Source organism: Acomys minous (assembly GCF_964271855.1).
Source record: "Acomys minous genome assembly, chromosome: 8".
Classification (NCBI taxonomy): Eukaryota; Metazoa; Chordata; class Mammalia; order Rodentia; family Muridae; genus Acomys; species Acomys minous.
Window position 1 is genome coordinate 42,830,123 of NC_140489.1, and position 23,238 is coordinate 42,853,360.

Sequence of the window (23,238 nt, forward strand, 5' to 3'; positions counted from 1 at the left end):
CAGCCAACAAACTCTATTACTTATGCAAATAAACCAAAGTTGCAAAACCTTTCATTTAAAACTTATTTTCTGTTTTTCTGTTTCTTATAATTTATTCATATTACACTTGTATCTTCCCATTTCCACCCTCCCTTCCTTTCCCACCCTATTCCCCTCCCCTAGACCTGTGACAGAAGGGGACCTCCTCCCCTACCATATGACCACAGCCTATCAGGTCTCATCTGGATAGCCTGCTTCCCCTTCCTCTGTGTGCCCATGCTGGACCTCCCCACCAAGGGGAAGTGACCAAATCAGGAGCCCCAGACTTCATGTCAGTGGCAGTCCCCACTGCCCCCACAACTGTGGAGAATGAGCTGCCCATTGGCTAGATCTGAACAGAGGGTCTAGGTTCTCTGCAATATTTTTTTTTCTTACAAGATGTCACCAGGTCCTGGCCCCCGGCTGCCTGGACAGCTTCCCTCTGCTCTCTGCTCTCTGCTCTCTGCCTATGTGGCCCGTCTCAGTGCCCTGCCCAAGATCAAGGCCTTTCTGTCCTGTCCTGACCAGGTGAACCATCCCATCAATGGCAACGGCAAACAGTAGTGGATGGAGGAGACAGAAGCTGTTTGTTGTTCCCCCCTTTTTTAGGTCTGATAAAGCTTGTAAGACAGAAAAAAATAAAAGCCACATAGAACAAAAATCACAGCTATCTGGTCTGTACATGTGAAATGTGAATGTGGCAGTTTGCTCTTAAAAGAATAAAATGATTTTGTAACTTAAAACAAAGTAAATGCTAGGCAGTCCAGTTCAGTGAGGTCCAGAGTCATTAAGGAAACATTCGTTCCATCGAGTCACCTCTGTGGATGTCTGGTTATGCCCTGAAAAGCAGGAATGGAGTAATGAGGTCGAGGCTTGGTTTCACAAAGATATTAGTCTTCACCTGGTGGAGGGGAACATAGCACGGGTTTCTACCATAGCTGCTTTTTCTTCTTGATCATAGAGGGAATAAAAGACTTTTATACAGCTGCCTCTACCAAATCTAAAAACAGTGGGGGTGCCAGTAAGGGGATTGCTGTGGGTGTCTTCACCTCACTCCTCACTGGCTGTGCCATTTTCATGATTGCCACAAAACCCAGAGCCAGAAGAGTCCACTTAGTAAAGGTACCCCAGTGACCCTAACAGCCCCTCTGAGGGGAGGCTGTGGGAGCTGCCATGGGATGAGAGTCATGAATTTCAGAGCTGGCCTTCCATTCCCCTCACATCAGTGGATGTTTTGAGTCTTCGCTTTCCTACAAGGTATGTCTTCTTTGATATATAACCATGTCAAACTCATGAAGGTATGCTGGGTTAGACAGCACACTCAAGGCCAGAGACTGAGAAGGCTGAGAAGGCAGCCATACTTATCCATTCAGGAGGGCAGGGCCTTTAGTCAGACAGCTGGCTAGAGGAAGGTTTTATTCTAAACAGTGTAAGACTGACAAAAATTGCTCTAACTCCTTGTCACCATGCCTGCCGTCTGAGAGTGTTTCATTCTACCATAATAAACTATCTGAGACTGGGTGATTTATAAACAACAGAAATTTATTTCTTGCAGTGATGAAGGCAGTGAAATCTAAGGTCAAAATGCTGATAAATTCCATCTCTGACTCCAAGGTGGTGGCTGTACCATGGGGTCTGTCCTCTTCCAGAGAGGAGCACAGATCAGAGAATGAAAGCTGTTTTTACAAGGTGTGTGTGTGTGTGTGTGTGTGTGTGTGTGTGTGTGTGTGTAAACATTAGTCCACAATGAATCTTTGTGATATAAACACCTGTCATTAGACCCTAGCTCCCAACACCGTTGCCTTGGGATCAAGAAGGGATTGCATTCTGCAAAAGCACTGCCTTGCCTTCCTCAAGGGGACCTCACAGGTTTCATTTATCTAGGTCTTCCCTGAGCATCTGAACTCCTAAGCTGGACCAACTCTATCAGGCCAATGTACAGGCCCTGATGGCCATTGGCTGACAGAAGCAATGCCTATTCTTTCTTGTGTCTAGTTCATTTTACATTATGAGGGAATCTGTCTCCTATAGAGGTCCCATATCTGATTCAACCACAGTGGAGGCTACTCACAACTCGGCCTGTCATTTGACGTTTGCTTTCTACCACCCGCCTTTTTGAGATAAATGTTTCGTCTTGAAAGCCACATCTCCCCCACACTCAATCTGTGTGAATGAGAAGGCTTCGGGCTGTGCTCACATTCTCTCCCCAAGTGCCCAAACCCATTCAGAAACACCTAGCATTCTCCTGCCTTCTTCTCTCAACTCAACTCGTCAGGTCGTTATGAATCCATCTGACTCTGCAAAGTCCCTCCTGCCTTCCCACTTCCCGCCACACTCTCCCAGGCTCGAAAGCCAGTGCCCTGGCTCTTCAGCTTGTCCTCTTGTCTTCATCTGATGCCCTTTCCACGCTCTCTCAGGCTAGAATGCTTGTTATTCTGTTTGGTACAGTGGTTCTCTGCTGCCACCTCAAGCACAAGTTCTTTTTTACTTTTAAGTACCTCAAAATAGTCAAAGCTAAATTCCTCCCAACAGCTAACTTGTGCTACCCTAGGAAGCGGCTGCTTTCTTTGCTAATGCCCTCCACCCTCCCCTTCTCCCACACCTAGCACTACTTTTTGGCTCTGATACCCAGAAGTCCATCTCTGCCCATGCTCTGATCTTGGCAGTCAGCAAGCTCACCCGGTGTCCATTCTCTCCAGAGAATTGAGAGCATCCATCTTCCCCTTCAGATAGTGAGATGCTTGTCCACAGTCCCTCTACTTGTCCACAGGAGGATGCTGATTGCAGTAATGGTAGAGAGCATTGACTCACAGCCGCACAGAGCCCACCCTGGCCACATCTTCCAAGGGCTCCGTGTAGGTTAACCTCGTGAAGCAACTCTGTGAAACAAACACCGCTGTTCTCATTTTTACACACAAGAAAACATGCTGGGGGTGATTGAGAAGGTAGATTTTATTGGCGGTGAATGGAAAAATGGAGACTGAACCCAGGGGTGCTGAAGACAACGGTGATGATGAGCAACGGCGTCTTAAGGAACAACAAAGGAACTGCAGGTGCTAACCCTAGTGCCAACAACTCGTGTGTCTGCCCCACTTCTCAGCACTGGTTTCTCTGTGACCCCAGGCTGGGGTTGTAACTTCTGCTGCCTCCTTTCCCTGACTGCAGGGCTATTCCCAGCTTGGAGTCTTCCCTGCCTCTCCTGCCTGTGTCAGCAGCCTAGATTTTATGCCTACCTTCCATCCTGGGACGGACTCTTCTCCAGCGTCTCCAGTCACTACTTCATGTTTCTTTTTGTTCCACTTTTTTTTTTCCTCCTCAGCTACCATTCACAATGTGCTGTGTTATACCACATGCACTGGCTAATTTTCTTTGTGAAGGCCCCTTTATCAAATATGTGTCTCTCTCTATATAAAGATGTACATATACATGTGTTTATTTATAACTGCTTACATATAAGACCTCACTAATCACCACACCAACAGCATCTTGTATTTATTTGGCCTGTGTCATTTTATGAGACAGGCTCTCACATTGACCGTGCTGGCTTAGAGATTGTTACGTGGCTCAGGGTGGCACTGAACTCCACATCCTCCTGCTTTCATTTCCCATTGTTCCAGGATAACAGGACACAAGTTTATAAAGCAGTATGCCAGTAGGAGTGTGTAAAATCATCTAAAATGTTCAGTCGAAACCAAAAATCAGTGAAAATACATGAAGTGAGAGTAGCACTCATTTCAGCCATCTGTCTGAACGGCTCTACCACCCTTAGAGCAAAGGCATGGAAGGAAAACCCACTAAGTTTTGGGATTGCGCCCAGGAGTCTTTTCTTCTAAATATAGAAACAAATATTTAAGTCCCTGGTGCCTTTGCACCAGCTGTCCGGGTTGCTCCCATGATTCTTCCTTTCCACAAGGACACTGCTTCTTCTGCCTGGGCAGAGAGCTCTCTTCCCCTATGCTGATGCAATCAATTCGCTTCCATTCAATTATGCAGGGATCCAGGAAAGAGTGAAGCACTCAGGCCAGACACAGCGAATTGCTTAGCGTTTTAGAACGTTTTCCAGATCCTAATGGCCCCTCAGTGACATCAAAGTGGAGAGTTTCTGTAGTTGCTTCGTCTTGAAAGGCCAGCAGAGACAGTGGTTGCTAGTTTATTTAAGTTCCTTAATTATTTACTATCAATACAGTCACTATTCTTGGAGAGTTTGACATGAAAGAGAAGCTTAGCCTAGACAGATCTTATAAAAACAAGGCAAGAGGGATACAGGTGAACTGCCAGGATATAGTTTGCCTATCCACCATGACCACAGACTTGCCCTGGATGTCTATAGTGGTGTTATACTGACAGTTGAGCCTCAGCCAACTCCAGGAATGATGTTGACCATCTGGGCTGTACATCTGCCCAGAGGCCAGTAGCCATGGCCTTGAAGCCCCTTGGATTAAGTCTTCCCAGAAGGAGTTGAAGTGAGGGTGACATCATTTTAATTTGATAATTGATTGTCATGTATTTTTTATACCAACTGATGAAATGGAGATTGTGAGGCAATAGACTAAGCCTCTATATTTTGTGTTCCTCAGGAGCTATCAAAAGACCATGAGAAAGGTTGTCTGGGTGGCTCTGCGCTTCAGTAATGCTTTTATCTTTATCTTCATTTCGTGTAATGATTCTACAATGCTTACATTTACATAGCACCATTTACAGACCTTTCTAAACATCATGTTCATGAGGTGAGAGTATAAGCAGCTTCCGGGTAAGTGAGTGCTTGAAGAGAATTATCACCATGTGGAACTCATGAAAAAAAATATATAAAAGACCTACCCCAGCATGGAGAAATAGCATTGGTGACATGGTCACTCACTGTCTATGGTCTGACTTGTGGACACTTTCCTAGATCCATGTTATTTGTATGGGTCAGCTGTTCTTGGGTTACTAAAATAACTATGTATTTAAACAAATCTAACTGGATGTGTGCAAGAAAAATACTGTTTGCTTGTAAACACCTTAACCTGGCTATTTGTGTGTGTGCCCCACGCAGCCATGGCTTATAGGAAACTTGGCTGTCATTTGTTGACAATGCCAGTAACAAATACTAGAGAGAGAGAGAGAGAGGAAGAATGCATCTCTCTGGTGCTTCTCTGCCTATTTCTCCTGGTAAATATGCCATCAAGAAACAATGGGCGGGCTGGAGAGATGGCTCAGAGGTTAAGAGCATTGTCTTTTTCCAAGGGTCCGAGTTCAATTCCTAGCAATCACTTGGTGGCTCATAACCATCTATAATGATATCTGGTGCCCTCTTCTGGCATGCAGGTATACATGCGGGCAGAATACTGTATACATAATAAATTAAAAAATATTCTTTTAAAAAGAAGAAAAGAAAGAAACAATGGGCACCCCTGTTGAGTTAGCTAGGAGGAGAGCAACCATCCTTGATGCTGAAATCCACAGACTATTAAGTCTTGTTGTCAGTGACTCCTGCAAAGAAAATGCACCATGGGATGGACACATCTTGCAAGCCATTAAGCAAACACTGCATTGAAGTGAAGTAGAGCCGTCCACTTTTAAAAAGTGACCTCTGGAATTCAGAGACATACCACAGCTGCCACATGCAGGATCCCACCTCCCCTGCTTCACAAAGGGGTCCACATTTCACTAGTGAGAAAATTTTATTAGTAACATGTCAAATACTCCATAAAATACAATTATCATTCTTCTTCCTCCCAGCTTAAAAACAAAAACAATCCAACCAAAACTTTAAACCATGACCCAAATATTTTTAAATGTGAAAAAGACATATTTTAGGTTATGTAACAGATACACATTTCCCCAAATAAATGTTGTAGAACGCCATCTGCTCCACATCTGAGTGAATTCCCACAGAGCCAGACTTCTGCTGGTCCTTCTTCATTAGTGGGTTATTATGACACTGTATTTCACAATCGCGAGAACTCATGACCAGAAGAGAGCATGCTCAAACTAGACAACTTAGCCCCTCCACCCTTTTACTGTGACCTCCCCAACCTAAAGAGAAAGGTGCAAGGTCAGGGTGGGGGTGAGGAGTCCCTGGCAGATCAGGATCTTGTAAAGAGCAGAGCTCAAATGGAGTTGGAGACAAGAGGTGAAGGAAACAAGCTGGGGGTCAAATTTCTAGCTTGGGGTCACCAACACCCAGAATCCTAGGTTTAAAACACAGGGTAATTTGTACTATTGGTACAGGGTTACAAGTAAGAGATCCTCTAAGTGTTAACCCTGGGAACTTTTATACCGCTCCAGGTTGCAGTGGAGCCCCCCTAGTGCCAGGGCGATTGAAGGGAGCCAGCCGTCCCCCTGGCTGATGAGAATGGGCCAGTACTCTACCTCTCTTCCTCTAAAGCCCTTGGTTTGGACCCAAACTTCTAGCCATCAAAATCAATTTCCATGCATGTTACACTGTGTTATATTTGTGACTATTTGAGACAAAAGATTTTATGGTTTTGGGATATTTATTTTTGCCTCTTTTTCCCCCTTGAGGCAGGGTCATCACATACCGCCCAGGCTGATCTCAAAGTCACTATGTAGCTGAAGAGACCCCAAGCTCCTGACCCTCTTGTCTCTACCACCCAGATGCTGGGACTGCAGATGTGTAGTACCATACCCACTTTGTTTTATATTTCTTAAAAGAAAAAAAAAACTGGCTATGAAAAACAGACATGAACATCCATGTGTAGGCTTGAATTAATGTTTTCATCTTGAAATTACAAATAACCTTTCTACGCAAAACTGCATTTACAGGGGAATATTGAAAAATGAAGACTTGGGTCCCAGTGAAGAACTGCAAAACAGACCATGCATGTTCAACAAGAGCCCTGGGGAACTGAATGTCCAAAGGGATTTCAGAAGTATGAACGCAGAGGAATGTTCTTAACTCAGCCAACTGTGTAAACTAAGCCTTGAGGAGAGACAGAATCCCCTCCATGTGGAAACTTTGTCCTAAAATGTAACAATTTTTAGACACAATTCACATTTTCTTTTGAAAAAAAAATTGCATTTGTCATGTTGCTAATGTATGGTAATGTATAGTAATAAAGTTTAAGAATACAAATATGTAAGTTAAATCTTAAATCAACATATATTACATAAAGTACTTAATTATATACAGTCTGATTGTTCCCAACACATGGATTTTTCTCTGCAAAACATGACTCACACTGAATTCTAGAAACAAGAAGACTACCTTACCTCACAAGTACTCGGTGACTACGTATGGCCATTTTTTAAAAAAGAACTGTGTTCAACAATAACATTACTGTGAATGGATTCCAGTCTGGTAAACTCCTGAGCCCTTTCTCAGCCAGGATTCTAAAGTGTTATCTTCCTCGTTCTATCCCTGTGAGAGAGGAGGAACAGAAGAGAGGATGGAGACAAGGCTGCGATTCAGAGAGGCAGCTTGTGGGACACAGAGGGGACGGCTTCAGCAGCAGGTGTTGAGAAATCCCCAGGCCCACCCAAAACAGAAGACAAGTGAGCAAAGTCTGTCTCTCTGGCCTTACTTATGCCAGCTCTTGGGCTGTGGTCTACTCACTGTGATTGTCCTTTACAGCTTTCCTCGACAACAATACGAACCTGATTTGCCCTGTAAAAGAACAAGAACACCAGAGAGGTGGAAGGACTTCTGTGCACATAATTTGCTTCCCTACCATCTCCCAAGGAGACACCCCGAGATGAGTGCTGACCAGCCTCATTGCCCTACAACGGAGGCATCCCACGCTTGCCAGCACAGAATCCACTGTGAAGCAAGGTGTGTGTGTTTGTGTCCCTTTTGTGTCCTGTTCTGCATGAGCAAAACTCCCTCTTCCCTGTGCATCTTGCTCACCTGCAAACACTATTGGAGAAAGATGTTGGACAACCATCCCAGTTTGGAGAAGAAAATTATCTCAGTCATCTTATGGGAAAACCGAGCAAAGTGACTGTGTATCCCTCAGGTCACAGCCCCAGCTCTGGCACAATGCTCAACCCTAAGAATGTCTCAGGGAGTGGTGAACTGCACTTCTGCCTGAGTCCCCGGGCACCGACCTGCTTAATCTTGAGATGTGCATTGAAAACGGCCCATGCTTTTGAGCACACGCACTTGTACCCAGCCTCAGGATTCAGCATCTCCCCTGACTGTGTTTCCTTTTTTTTCCCTCACTAGCCTGTCCAGAGTCCAGCTTCAGCAGTATTTTGTAATAATGCCATATTTCAAGTCTCATCTGTGCGGCGTAGAATCTAATGTTAGGCATCGTTGCTGAATGAGAGAGAGGAGCAGTTCAGTCAGACAGCAGGTGCTCTGTGGACAGTGGACACAGGTGGAGAGGATGAATCCAGCAAGCCTACAGTCCCTCCCATGAAACAATTTGCTCTTTCTCTTACAGATCCTGCACTGCTCCTTGTCTTCTTTGCCAAGGTGTGTGTGTGTGTGTGTGTGTGTGTGTGTGTGTGTGTGTGTACATATCTGTGTGTCTCTGTCTCCATCTTTGTGTGTGTATCTATGTGTACCTGTGTGTGCATGTTTCTGTCTGTGTATTGTGTGTGTGTGTGTGTGTACATTTGTGTATCTCTGTCTCCATGTTTGTGTGTGTATCTATGTGTGTGTGTTTTTGTCTGTGTCTGTGGTGTGTGTGTGTGTGTGTGTGTGTGTGTGTGTGTGTGTGTGTGTCCTTTTTTTGCCAGGGTATCTTATGGTAACCTCAGGAAAACAGTGCAACAATGACACTCAGATTCCCCATCTCAGTTTCCTGTCCTAAGGATGGCTTTTGTCCCCGGAGGAAGGATGCCTAGAGTCAGAAGAGCAGTAGCTGGTGTTGGTACCATCCACAGTGGAACATGCAAACAGACGTCATGAGCAGAGCAAGCCTGGATGGGATCTCCCTGTGTCCCAGATGGCTCTGGTAAAACCACAGCCGTCCATGGGCTAACTCAGGCAAGTCTGCAGAATTTAAATACAAGTTTAAAAAAAAACAAAACAAAACAAAACAAGATAACACTTGTCAACTCCTTAACTATGAGCTGTTTATTGGGGGAAATTGTTTGCACTAAAAAGTATTTTTAAATAATCCATTTTTAAAATCAATACATATTTAAATAAAAGTAGAATCACAAATACCACTGGCTTCTAAGACAGCTTATATACGAAGGTGTAGATCAGAGCACTCAGGTAATTATATCTTGAAATAAAATGGATTTTTACATCTGTTACTGGTTCTTTGTCCCAGAGTCCTGGCTTTGTCTAAGGATTCTGACATACAGGAAATATTACAAATTTACACTTTCTTGATGATAATTTTCCTCTTCCTTTCTCTTCTATTCCAAAATATGTATATTTCTATACTTAGCCAATTTAAATGTGTGCTTTTTTAAAAAAAAATGTCGCACCTGTTAACATCAGTGGCCTCTTCTTAGAGGTACTGTCACAAGCCATACCTGGTGTCCATTTCAGTAAAAACTTAAAAAGTATTAGATAACTGATTCTATTTTAGACTTATAATGGCATTCTTATCCTATCAAATTTGGAGTTTTAGATTAGCGTCAATTTTAAATAAATCAATATTTTTGAAAGAAGTTTTCTGAGAAATACAGCCTTTTTTAAGCAATGAAATAAAAACATTAAACACCAACGCCAAACCTTGCTCTCCAATTGACTTTTAAATATTTATATATGGATTTCAAAGACATCTTCCCATTCATCCTAGTGTGTCTGGAAGTCTTTACCTCAGTTATAAATTGTACTTTGTCCTAAAGCACCTTTCCTAATGTTGATTGAGCAATTAAATATAACTCTGACACTTGGATCAACTATGCATCTGTAGTCTTTTGCTTTAGTCTTGCACAATGCAGTCTAGTTAGAGGCCCCGTACTCTCTGTACAAATCACCTTGGTGATTCACCACAGGGACCAAATGGGACATCAAAAGTAAATGCAAAATAAGATGTGAACAACCTGGTTACAAGTCAGTACTTCAGCTAGGGATGACACTGTGTTGACAGTTGCCATACATGAGCTGCAAAAGCTTAATATCTTGATTTAGTATCACATGCCTGTTTGTCATCATTTTGAACAAAGCTCAGAAAGCACACCAGTAAGCAAATCTTCCTGAAGCCCTTAAGCACATTTCCACATCACTTGTGCAATCCTTGGTTTTTGAGTCTTGTCTTTGCTAGCCTCACTATCATAGCCACCCTAACACTCATCTTTGAGTCTTTGGTATTTTCTTAAATACACCTTTGGCACCTAGTTTTCCCAATCCTCTTTATCAGCAACAGTCCCTTAAACGGAATACTCTGTAGGACAAAAGCTTCAGACCCTGAAGTCCGCTCACTCAAACTTCAACAACACAATGTATCCCTTCCAGCAACATGTTAAGTCATCACCCTTCAAACTGTAAAACAAAGGAACTTATCGAAAATTCTCCCCGAAGGCATTCTCCGACGTTTTGTGAAGTGGCAAGTGCTGGGCCACTGGACTACTATACAGAAGTCAGTGCAATGTTTCGCCCGGGTCCCTGGCATGAGCTCTTAGCCAGATGAAGAAATAACATCATCTCCAAACTCTGTCATTCTCACCAACTTTCCAGAGCAGGTTTTTTAAAAATTATTAACCTGTTAAAAACATATTTTGCCTGTTACCCTTTTCCTGAGCTTCGCGGCCTATTGAAAAAAAAAAAAAAAGATCATAAATAAAATTTAAACTCCTAAGGGCCCAGCACAAATCTTAATCAACCTATAGAACTTAAAGACGATCCTATATGCAATGCTAAATTTACTACATTTCGTTCTTAAAGAGAAAGTCTGTTAAGACCAAATAAGAATAATCAACAAGAAGCAGAACAAGAACAAAAGTGGGTGGGGCTTGGGGGACTCTAGTTATTACACTCAGCAAGGAAGCTGCCGTATACGCCCGCTGGCCCCGTCGTGAACTGCCACTCATGGTTAGAGGATGCTAACGACAAGCAAGCATTTGGCACAGTGTTTGAAAGCCAAAGCAATTCCAAAAGATCAAACCTCATCTTGTAAAGAAAATTAGATTCATTCTACCCTTAATCCTCAGGGCCACAGCATTATCAATTTAATATGCTCTTTTTTTTCCCCCCGATAAAAGTGGCAGAATTTAGATGAGGAGTGGCTTAAGAATTTTAATCTAACAGGTTGACCAGAGATCGATCCCTTTCTATCTTGAAAACAAAAGGCCAGAGGATCTAACGCATCAAGCCACTGCTTTATGAGAAGGTGGGTGCATGTTCCATTCAATGTGATGGCACTAAGGACTGCTGGGTAATACCCATGGTTCTCTCCCCCTCGGTTCAGCATGCATCTCATCACTGAGATCAAGTGCACTGGTAGTTAGTGTTTTGTATTAATATCTTCACTATAAACAGTTCAGGCATTTAGAAACAAAATATCAATGAACGTAACAGTTACTTTAATTCATTTTATAAATCAGCAACTGAGAATTTTGCTCCAAGTGGTCACCAGGGTAGCCCATCCCATAGATGGCATTCTCCGAAGTATAAGGCACAATGTGGTAGGAATGCAGCTCTTCATAGTAGAGAGACTGGGAACAGCACTCCTGTACCATAAACTTCAGCCGTTTTCTTGTATCAGAATAAGCAGTCTTATAGCAGGGAGCTTCCTTAAAGTATTCATAGCTCTCCTTCTCCGTCTCTAGATGTATCTTCCTCAGCAAATTGTTAATTAACACAGACCTTCTTAAGTAGGTTTCTGGGTCTTCAAGAAACCTGAGCTTCTCCAGAGAGAGTTTGAGGATACAAGTCCTGTCTTCGGGTAATATCAGGTGCTAGGAAGCAAACAGAGTCATTAATCTCCCGCATCGGAAAATGAAAGCTGCAGTGCTGTGCTACCAGTGGCATTTGGGAGGGGGGAATTGGGAGAAAAATAAATGCTTACTTTTGGAAAATACCCCTGGTAATCTTGATGTAAATCTTCTTCTTCTGCATATTTTCTCTTAAAGTAGGCTACTTTCGACGTTGTTAATGAATATGATAGGACTTCTCTTGGATGAGCTGAAACAAAGAACAATTGGAGAAAGGTGAGGTGGCATCACGGCAAAGAGTGTTTGGTCACATGGAGACCACTCTTAAGCAGGAATCCAGTGACCCCGGAGATTGCTACTTTCTCACCAAACAGTGCTGTCAGTGGCATTTGCCTTGTGATTGCGATGCCATCATTTCAGACCCAAAATAGATGGTCGCATTTAGAACTCTACATTCATTTCCTTATGCAGCCTGGGAGGTAAAATTCAAGTACTGTTTAGTTTCATGCCTTTTTGTGCCAAAATATACCCCAAGTTTGAAATTGATACACAAAATATAATGGAAAATGCTAAGAGCTCTTCCCTAGCTTTTTTTGTTAATCTCCCCAGTACTCAGGAGAGGGTGAACATTTCCAGAGTAGTCAAATTGCCATAACATAGCTGGTGGTGGCCCGGTTACACCTTTACAAATAATGACATAATCCCTGGCAACAATCTAAACATTCACCCTGCTACCCACAGATAGGCGTCGTCTTCGCCCCCTCATCGAGGAAACTCTTCCTTGTAACCACTACAGAAAGTCACAACCAATCAAAGTTCGGAGTTGTGGAGCCCAGTCCCAGTGAACACACCTACAAGACACTCCCACGCCTAAAGCTCAGGGAACATTTCAGAACAGGGGCACTAAGGCTGTAAGAGCCAGAGGATCAGGGAGTTTTTGTGTCCCCTAATAGCATCCGAGGCTATGCCTGTAAACTACCACCAACATGATTACCCAAACCTGAGCCGAGCAAGGATGAACATGTCAAAATGGACAGGAAAAAGCCCAAGAGACCTCAACTCTAAGCAAAAACACTACAGGCAACTGAGAGAAGCTGGAGGTAGGAGAGGTGGCTCTGCCCAGGGAAGAGCACACCAACTCTTTGTCCAGTGCCAAATGGGTCAACCATGAAAACATACATACAAGCAACATCATATGGACTAAGATATATATATTTATACACACACACACACATATACATATACAAATACATATGTGCATTCAATAACAACCAATGAAAAGAGAAGCCATGAATTTGAAGGAGAGCAGGAGAGTATTTGGGAGAGTTTAAAGGGAGGAGAGGGAAGGGAGAAATGTAATTAAAATACAATTTCAAAAATAAACAAAATTAGTTAATTAGCTAATTAATATAATGGTATGTCTTCAGACAAGAGCGTTTTACATGATTATGTTTTGACATCATCCTGACAGTTGACATAATGGAGATTGATAATGAGGAAACGAGAGAGGATGGACAGCACAGTTGACTTCAGTGCAGTATGTGAAAGCGGCAAATCTTTGTTTCTTCCTTGAAACTGACTGCAACTGAGGATTCTGAGTGTAAGGAAAACAGCTTTGGAGTTCACCAAGATTTTCCAGGGGAGTTCCCAGGATGTACTCTAGGTGGCACTGTGACCACAGGAAGGAAGCAAGATCAAAATTCCAACACAGTGGCTTTCAATTCCAAGCAGAGTGAATGTAAAAAACAGAGACCAGTTTGGTATTCATTCAACGCGCAAGGTCCAGAACAGACAGAAACCTTACACTTAATTTACGTCACCCTAACCCAATACTTCTGTGTTAGAACCATTTGGCTCACAAAATAATGAGTACATAAAGGCATGTGGGTTAAATACATTTACACTAAGACATGTGTGCTTTTCCTCTAAAGTCTAGCTTTTCCAAGCTGCAGTATTAGAAGTATGCCCTTCTCCGATAGCCTGCTTTCTGTAGTGTCCCGTTCATCATGAAGGCATGAGCGCCTAGCTCTCACCCAGCTCTCCTACAGCCGGAAGGCTTACCAAAGCATCCCAAATTCTCACTGGTGTCACTGTGGGATATAAATTCAACAAAGCCTTAAGCTAGTGTGGGTATGTGTTATTAAGGAATCCAGGATTCAAGGCATGTGTGCATCTGACCCAAGATATGACGAAGACTCGTTACTGAATTTAATAAGCAAAACGCAGAGTCTGTCGATTTTTCACTGATTTGAAAGGGTTAGGCGAAAAGAACGAAACTGATCAAATGAAACCATCAACAAACCCAGGTTCCTTGTTTTTTATTTTTTATTTTTTGGTTTTTAATTTGTTGTTTCTAGGATAATTGAACTGTTGGGGTTATTTTGAAATTAAATAAGTAGGTAATGCTGTGATAATGACTCCTAAGGGGAGTGCACACACATGTACAAATATATGTTCGTGTGTGTGTGTGTGTGTGTGTGTGTGTGTGTTCCTGTTTGTGTACATCAACATACAGGTGCACAGACATGTGTGTGCAAGTGGAGGCCAGAAGTCAACATGAGTTTTCTTCCACAGTAATCTCCACCTTACTTATGGGTGTCTCTCATTGAACCACGATTTACAAAGCTAGCCAGTGAGCCCCAGGGATCCTTTTGCCCTCACTTTCTCAGCATTCAGATTATAGATGCTAGCCACAGCCTGGCTTCTACAAGAGTGCTTGGGCTCCAAACCCAGCTTACGCAGGCTTAGAGAGCAAGCACTTTACGTGCCCAGCCACTCACGTCCCCTGTCCCTACTTTTTAATTAACTGTCTAAGTGATGCAGCAGTGGTTCTCAGATGTTAGCAAGCATCAGGATCCCCTGTAGAACATGAACTACTGAGCCCTACCTCCACCTTTTCAGGGGCTCTGGAGGGAAAATGTTGCACTCTTACCTAATGCAGCCGAGATGCATGCCGGCTGGCCTGGGGCTGCATTTTGAAAGCCTGAGTGTTACAGCACCAGGCAACTGTACTAATGGGCCATAAAAGTTGAATTCAGACAGTCAACTGATAGCCATGCCACTGGGTTGACTGGTGGTTTGACTGGTGGTGATGTTGTGGCTATTGCTTCCCTTTATCGGCTTGGGTGCTTTTTTTTTTTTTTTTTTTTTTTTTTTGTCAACTCAAACAAAGCCACCTAACTCACATATTAAATACACAGTAAAGAATGAAGTCCATTCCAACAGGAGTCCCCGGGTTCACCTTAAGAGGCATCAGTGCCTGCTGCTAGCGTTGACACTTAGGCAGGTCACAGTTTTTCTTGGCATGATCTAATGAATTACTCTAGTGAAGGGAAGTGCAAGGAAAAACTTGGAAATAAGAAGCATAACTTTGCCATGCGCAACATTGTTTCCATCTATACGTGTATCCTTTATTGCATGTTGGCTTGCTTTGTCATCTTAAGCATGCGGCATTTGTAGCCAGTTAAAAAGACCATGCATGAGTGGCACAAAGGACGGCAAATTGTAGCTCGGAGAACCAAGTCAAATTTACTTTCTGTCTCCTACTGCCAACTGGTCCTCCAGGGAAGCTATTTTGACTTAACAGATCAAGGGGTGTGTGTGTGTGTGTAGATAGATAGATAGATAGATAGATAGATAGATAGATAGATAGATAGATAGAAGATAGGGAATTGATTGATTCTGGGTGGCTATATTCCAAATATTATCCTAAAATATAGAATGCATCAGACCCTCAAACTACAAAGGAAATACGCAGGGGTCTAGACCTGAGCCTGCTCCTCAGGGGCAAGGCCCACAGTCACTCGGTTTATTGTTCTTGAGGAAACACCCGCATGGCTGCGGAATCCCTGAGCAGCAGCGTTCACAGCTGCTGTCAGTTTGGCAAGTCCCGCCATGCTGGCTGCCTGGCTCTTTGCAATGTTTTCCACATGGTTTTTTGGAGGATGGTTTTAGCCACTTTGACGCTAAAGTATGTAGCAAACGTAAGTTGTTACATCTGTTTACTTGTTGGATTAAAACTCAAAATCTTCTGAGCTGGCAGCTATGTATTACTGATCATGCTGTTCAGCCTCTTCTGAGTGCAGGGCCTGAGGAAACCAGGCCCAGAAGAGGCTCTAGTTGACAGCCAGGTGTGCGGTTAGGAGTTGGGGGTCTGGAAGTGGGTGGAGGCACAGGTTTACTCTCGGGCTCTATCACTTCTTGGTTGTGTGACTTTAACCAAATCACCTAAACTCGTTACAAATCTCACTTGTTTAGTAGGATTAGCCATCAACTGGCCCCTGCGACCAAGCCAAGAGGCATCACACCTAATATACGGTAAGCCTTGCCAATACACCCAGACCAGTCACACACAAGCTGAGGCACACTCGACCCTACTAGCTCTGGCCTAGAGACCGTTCCTTCCACCCAGGGTAGTTATTAGTTGAAGGCCTCCAAAAACTTAGCTCCGATGGTCCAGTTGAAAGGCATTATACAAATCCCACGACCACTCTGAGATCAGGTTTCCGGTGTGTTACTCTTGGTCACACATTTGGGGCTAAAGAGAATGAGAATTGTCTTTTGAACATTCAGCTGATCTCCTGGATAGTTCATTCACGTTTTCCCGAATACCCAAGGATGTTCACTCACTGTGACTGAGTTGACAGGGATAAATGTGCTCGTGTTCCTGCAACCAGTGAGCTTGTAATTCATCTAAAAATCCAACGAAATAAACAAGAGCAAAAGGATGATGTGTGTTTAGAGTCAGCATTCTGTATACAAGCTACAAAGCTGAATGGAGCTGAGCTGGGATTTATTTCTGAAGTGAAACAGCTAACGCTGGTCTGAACATTAAAACTATTTTCAAGGTTGTATCCTCTGGGTCACACAAAATGTTTGTGCCAGGCTCCATGCATGTCACAGCATTAAGAGCTCAGCAAGCCACACAGCAAAACAGCAGATCAGAGTGACCCACCTGTCGTTAGAACTCTGGCAGGGCAATTCATACATATGTCTTTAAATAAATGCTTAAAATGCAATTACAAACGATTGCTTCCTTATTGTTCTGCATTTGCCTCCAGGCAACTGGAATCCTGTTAGCGGTCAAGTGATTTCATTTGGTATGGGGCCCAGGGACAGTACATTAAGGAAACATCATCAGCAAATTAATTTATAAAAACACTTTGAAAGGGCAGACAACAGTAAAAGAACATCCCCATCTCAGTAATTTTTTTTTTTTTTTTTCTTTCTTCTTTTTTTTTTTTTTTTTTTTTTTTTTTTTTTTTTTTGGTTAGGTCAAAGGAGATACCTGAGAAAGTGAAAAGCTGGTATGTTTGGTACTTTTATCTTAGCAGTTTTTAATTATCCCCAACGTTTTAACCAACACATGGTAAGAATCAGGTTGAAGCCATCTGGTTAGAGGTGTGCATCCTAGCCATTGACAGAAGGGCCGGAAGCTGCTCTGTGGAGAGAGTAAAGTAAGCCACTATCTCCAACCAACAGCCACGCCTATCATAGGTAAAGCATGGCCTTATGGGTTCTCCTTTTGTGAATTTAGCCTGGCATCGGCCACAGCAAGTACAAGTACCTATCAGTGTAAACCATGCTTAACTGATAGGAAAACTATCAGACATGATGGTTTGTATCCTAAAGATGATGAATACTTTGGTTTCGACTTATCTAATCTAGAGTTGGTGATGTAACTCAGTCATAGAGCATGCACGGGACTTAGGTTAAAGCCTCAGTGCAGCCAGGTAAACACAAACAACAACAACAACGAGATTATCTCATCTGACTTTGTTAGCCATGTTCTGCAGCCTCCCTGCATGGCTTACAGCATTCCACCCCGACAACTCCCATGTCTTCAACAAAGATGACATAACCTGAAAGAGCCTGAGATTTTTTTTTCCCTATGGGGGGTGGAGGACAATTTCCAGTTCACTGATTTATACGCCATTTAGCAGAGACAGTGCTTTAAAGGCACTTTCTTCTGTGTCTGCCTGTTATGTATCATTATCGCAATGACCCCTTTTCCAAACATGAATATGTATCCAACTCAGAAGCGTCCTGTTGTATGTAGGACATTTGTACCCTCATGGTGTGAGCCACGGGTTACATAAAACATTCATGGGTGTGCTCATGAAGGCAGACGGGAACAAAGTCCAAGGCTGTACTGCTTTGTTTCTCATGGGCATAATAGCTTTGCTGATATTTCGGTACCCTGTCAGCTACTTTCATTCTGTCAACACCACCCCAACCGCCTCCCCCCTCCCAGAGATGACGAGCACCTCTCTGTGTGCTGTGCTCTACGGCAGCAGCAGGACTCACTGTCAGTGTTCAGCTCTGAATCAATGAAGCAATCTGCTTCTTCAGCTTTATCATCTACTCCAAGCACAATATTAACTTTATTGGCAGTTTCAGGTTACCAACAAGTGGCAGATTCTGGAAGGCTTTATGAAGAACTTCCAGAGCGACTAAATTGGCCAGTGATTTCTCAAGACAGCAGCAGTGCTGTCTGGTCCCCTGGCAGAGTCCCAAGGACAGATATGGACGGTTGAACAAAGCTTCTTGTTCTAACTGCTCACTGGACCAGAGAGAACACCACACCGTTAAACAAGAAGTGACCAGCCAGGCAATAAGGAAGTTGCGCTGCACCACACAGCCCACTTCTCCAGTAAGCTTGCCCTGCCAATGACAGAGGCCAAAAGCCGTGAGCTTCCAGAGTACACACTGGGATTTACTGCTCCTCTGGGGAATTGATGCCCTGCTCCCTGCACCCTTCACCTTACAATGTGGGAACTGACAGAGAAAGAAAATGGGCCAAGCATCTACCTTTCTGGATACAGCTTCCCAAAAAATAGTATTCTTACCAATAGTATCTAGAGAGAATTTTAATCCCTTTGGCTACCCAGGGCCAGTGCTGAGAGAGGAGAGTTTTGACCTGTGAGTACCAGAGGCCCTTTAGAGAGATCTAATAAGAATCATCCACTCCATCTGTGGCTTGTACGTCATCCACGTCATCTTTTGTTTGGGTGTCTCAAAGGCCAGCTTTGCTTCTGTTGTCCAAGGTCAGTATGAATTCAAGTCATACTGACTCTTGGGCCCTTGCTCTGCCCTTGAGACATTTTGCCCTTGCTCTTATGGTCTCTGATTGGAGTTCCTAACTAGAGAGATTCTCTAGCAAGAAAATGTTCTTCACCGGGGGTGGGGGGGGGTTGCCTTCCTTCTACAGGCGTGGGGCATCCTTGGGTGGCATTGTTCTCAAGTTCAGGCAATCCCCCCAAAGCCACTGGCTGTCTTACCTCAACAAGACAAGTAGTATGTGGGGACAGAATTGAGCCTTAGGGCTCCTGGTTCCTGCTCCTCTTTGAAATTATCCCAGGGTTTTCATGTCCTGACCCTTTGGCTAAGCACTTGAAGTCTCACAGACATGTTGCTACATCCCCAAAGAGTTCCCAGCCTCAACCTTGTGCCTCTTCGCCATCCACTCAACCACTAGTAGTTGGAAGTCTCCTATCTCTCTGCTGTTAAGAATTTCTCTTAAATTAAGAATATAAAAGCAAATCCTTGGGTTTTTTCTAAATATAAGGCTATCTCTTACAATACTGGACACAACACTAGTAAACTCTTACTGCTTTTCACTAATACCCCCAACCCCATTATCCCAAGGATAACGACCAGGAATTGGATGGGTCTGTGCAGGTGTCTCTGTATGATTTTGACTGGGGAAATTTTTAAATAATTATGTTAGACTAAAAAGGGGTACATAAAGTACCAGAATTATTTAAATAGGTGGCTTATTTTTAAAAAATTAAATGTAAAGAGACTTATTAAGACTGGCTTCTGCAGCGTCCCCAGGCCCATTGTGAATGCAGGTCTCTCTCTCCCTTAGGCTCAATTCTGAAAGTTTGGTCAGTTCCTGCTTGCCTCTGTTTCTGAGAAAGTTGTTTTTCATTTTTGTGTTTTCATTTTTATATTTATACATTCTGTATTTCATTTCCCATTGATGATATCATGTAGGTTTCAGGTACACTTGGGACTTCAGTGTTCTCCCTGTTGAAACTGAGTCATGGGCAGAGAGCCCAGGAGTGGAAGCCTTGATGGAGATTTCAAAGATGTCCAAGGCATCTTCAAAACCCTACAGAAGCTTCATGACATAAATCCAAACATGAATATTGATGTGCACCTAAAAACTTCCCAACAGAGCGGGCAGCTGGAAAAGGAAGGCTGCAGGTAAATCTCGGTTCCGGCCCTAATCTGTTTGGTCTCAGCTTGATCTAAGCATTGTATCCCAGATACACATACTCTTTATGACCGGGAGAGTGCAAGTGCGCATGGCAGCTGCACTGATGAGGGTCACTAGCTCTTTCAACACCAATGTTTTCATTGGTGGATTCGCTGTGACTGTGGAGCCACCAGCTTCTCTAGGATTAAGTGTTTGCTATCATGATGCCATTTGTTTATTATTTGTTTATTTAGGACTAAATACTCTGACATTTTTAAACAAGCATGCTCATAAAAATCTGCACAGCACATATGCTACATAGTACACTTTCGTGATAAAACTCCCAACTAAAATTTGAGAAGCTCTTTTGACTTTTTTATTGTGCTAGTGGTCTCAATAGACTGGCACTGTCATTCACGGACAGTAAAGAACACAGAGTTTTAAAACTTCTATGTATATCACATAAGGCATGAGAAACATATAACATATATGTATAAATTACAAGACTAATGCCTATACATGAACCAACCATGGTGACTGCTTTGCTCATACACACCCAAGAATGAGGCCACACACAGAGCACTTACACATCCCCTGGAAGACTACAGTGAGTCTCATCTCTCCCCACGAATTTATTTCTCACAATAAAATATGCTAATGATCGTGGAAGAAGAGGGAATAGTGACTGGTACTAAGAGCTAATGAACGCCGCAGCTTTTGGTCTTTTATATATGGTTATCTTATCCTAATATTATTAAACTACAGTGATTTCCATAATTAACCATAAAAATGAATGGTTCCAAAGTCTCATGACATTCAAAAAAGCCATATAAAATCAGAAAGAAGTTTTGAACGAGAAACTGAATAGATTCCCTCCAGTTGCCCATCTCTATAAAGGACACATCTTTCTGAGTTTGTCAGTAGGTAGACTAGTCACCTCTGGCAGGGTACTGCACAGAGATAGCTCAGCATACCAAATTCCATGGTGCTAGGGAGCTGAACATTTTGTTTACACACCCAATTCAGTCTTATAATTGGGAACAAAATAGTTAATTCTCCTTGGTCTCTATCATAAGTATCCATATAAATTAGCATTCCAAAAGTCCCCACAGCCTCCTGTGCCAACTTGAAGAATTCTCTCTGTTTCTTTCACCCCAGACCCACACTGCCAATGTACTCAGAAAGCCTCCCTTGACATTTTCTGAGATTCCAGGCTCCCTTGGTCCACCCAATTCACATGGGTCTAAGAGAAGTCTGCCAGCCCACAAATGTCCTTTTTACAGAAAACCTTTATTGACTTCTCCCCAGCAACCGCCCATATAAACAGCCCCTTCTATTGATCTTGTATGTTGCCGAGATGCTACATTAGCATTTGTTCCTCTGGATACATATTTAAAAGGTAATTTCTCTTCAGCTGGCGATTACCTGGTAATGCTGACTCAGTCCAAACTGCGTGTGTCTAGGACAGCCTCAGAAGAGTTGATGAGAACTCCCCTGGGCACATGGAGCATGTCTCACAGCCTCGGGCTCATGAATGGTGACCTGGGATCTTGAAACAAGGAAACATACTGGCCTAAGTCACCTCTACAGAACCGGGATGCAGAGACAGTAATGAGCTATCAGGGCAAGAGAATGTGGCTTGGGGGGTGGGGTGGGGGCGAGGGGCTGAGATGTTTGAGGTGAGGTCGACCTGGACTAGGGATTAGACAGAGATAAACCTTCAAACTCACACAATCACTAACGTAAAAGTAGGAGGCACGCTCTCCCCCTCCCCCCCCCCACACCTCCACCAAGAGATTTGGAAAGCGCCCAATCTCAGCAGTTATTTACTTGGATAATTATTTGGGGTAAATTGATTTTTAAAAACCACAGCCAGTTCTTGTATAATTCCAACCTGTATTCCCCTCCAAAATAACAAAGCAATTAAGTCAAAACATGGAAACTTGGTCTTTCTCTGGCATACTGACTCTTTCTGGTAAGGTCTGAAGAAGCTGCTTCCCCACCACCACCCCGCCCCCATTTGAAGATAGTTCTCAGCCAAGGGCTCCGTTTAACCACACCTAGTCTGCATGGCTGTGCGCTCACGGATCTCATCATCTTCTATATTTAGAGAGACGGGCTTTCCAAGGGAAGACGGGCATCCAATAAGGACGATCCCATCTAGAGAGGTGAGTTACTATGGTTACTGCTCAGGAGGCTGAGGACCCGTGAACTGCTGCTCCTGGCCAGACCGACCTTTTGCAGATGAGGACCTAAAACAGAATCCTGCTCTCCATACGTGCTGATTTACTTCAGCGGAGCCCTACTCCGTGTGATTTTATCCTTAACCACAGGCTGCCTTTGGGCGCTCACTGCCTCCAGCTAGCTCTCCAGCCTCAGTCAGCCAGGCAAAGCAAAATCCAGGAGGGTGGAAAACTTCTGAGCACTAGCAGAGCAGTAGTGAGCTGAGGGAGAGTCTCAATATCCAATCCTGGTATTTTTAAAAAATCAAATCAAGTTATTCAGGACCAGTGGCTAGTCACTTTTCACTGGCTGGGTGCGGGGTGGGATCTGAGGCCAAGTCCCTAGCCTCCTGCCCTAGGAAATGTGTCTTCTCTGGGCCTTGGGGTCAGACGCTTGGCTGGAGGGGTCCTGGCATCCCTTGCGAGGGGTCCACTTACCAGAAAGACTGCGTATACAACTGTTACGCAGCTCCTGTTTTTCCGCAAAGGTGTCACTCTTCGGACGGGCTCTGACAGTGACGGCGGCGGCGGTGGCAGCGACTGCAGCTTGGCGGGGCGGCCGGCTCCTGCAGGTCGGTCCCTCCTTCTCTGAAGCGCCTCTCGCTCGGGCTCAGAACGCGAGGCGGGCGCGCGGCTTTTCTAGGCGCGCATTGGACCAAAGGGAGCAGATGTTATCCGGTTGCTAGGAGCGTTGCTAGGAGGCGATGACGCCCCTCCACCACTCGGAGCAACTTTCTTGTAGGTCTCAAGCGCCAGAGGGGGCTGCTGAGAGCTAGTCTAGGAGCTATACAGAGAAGGAAGGCTGGGTCTAGCCTCGTGCCAGGGTGACTTGGTCCTTGAGAGCTGGCGACGCGGGGACCGCGGGGACCGCGGGCCTGAGCGTTGAGAGGAGTCTCGCGTCCTCGGAAACGGTCACTCACTGGAGGCTATTTTGAAGTTGAACGTGGGGCAGAGGTGGAGCTGCACATGAAGGTGTGAGCTGAGTTGTGTGTGATCCGTTGCCCCTGGGACCGT

The 23,238-nt window shown here is 43.9% G+C and overlaps 1 long non-coding RNA gene across 1 annotated transcript; it reads right to left on the reverse strand.

Moving 5' to 3' along the window:
- Positions 1 to 9,025: 9,025 nt before the first annotated feature.
- Positions 9,026 to 22,876, reverse strand: LOC311603296. Its single transcript, XR_014781032.1, has 4 exons — positions 22,663 to 22,876; positions 21,428 to 21,551; positions 11,934 to 12,049; positions 9,026 to 11,823 (listed from the first exon to the last, which is right to left on the reverse strand). It is a non-coding gene; the product is annotated as an uncharacterized lncRNA (long non-coding RNA).
- Between the last annotated feature and the right edge of the window lie 362 nt (positions 22,877 to 23,238).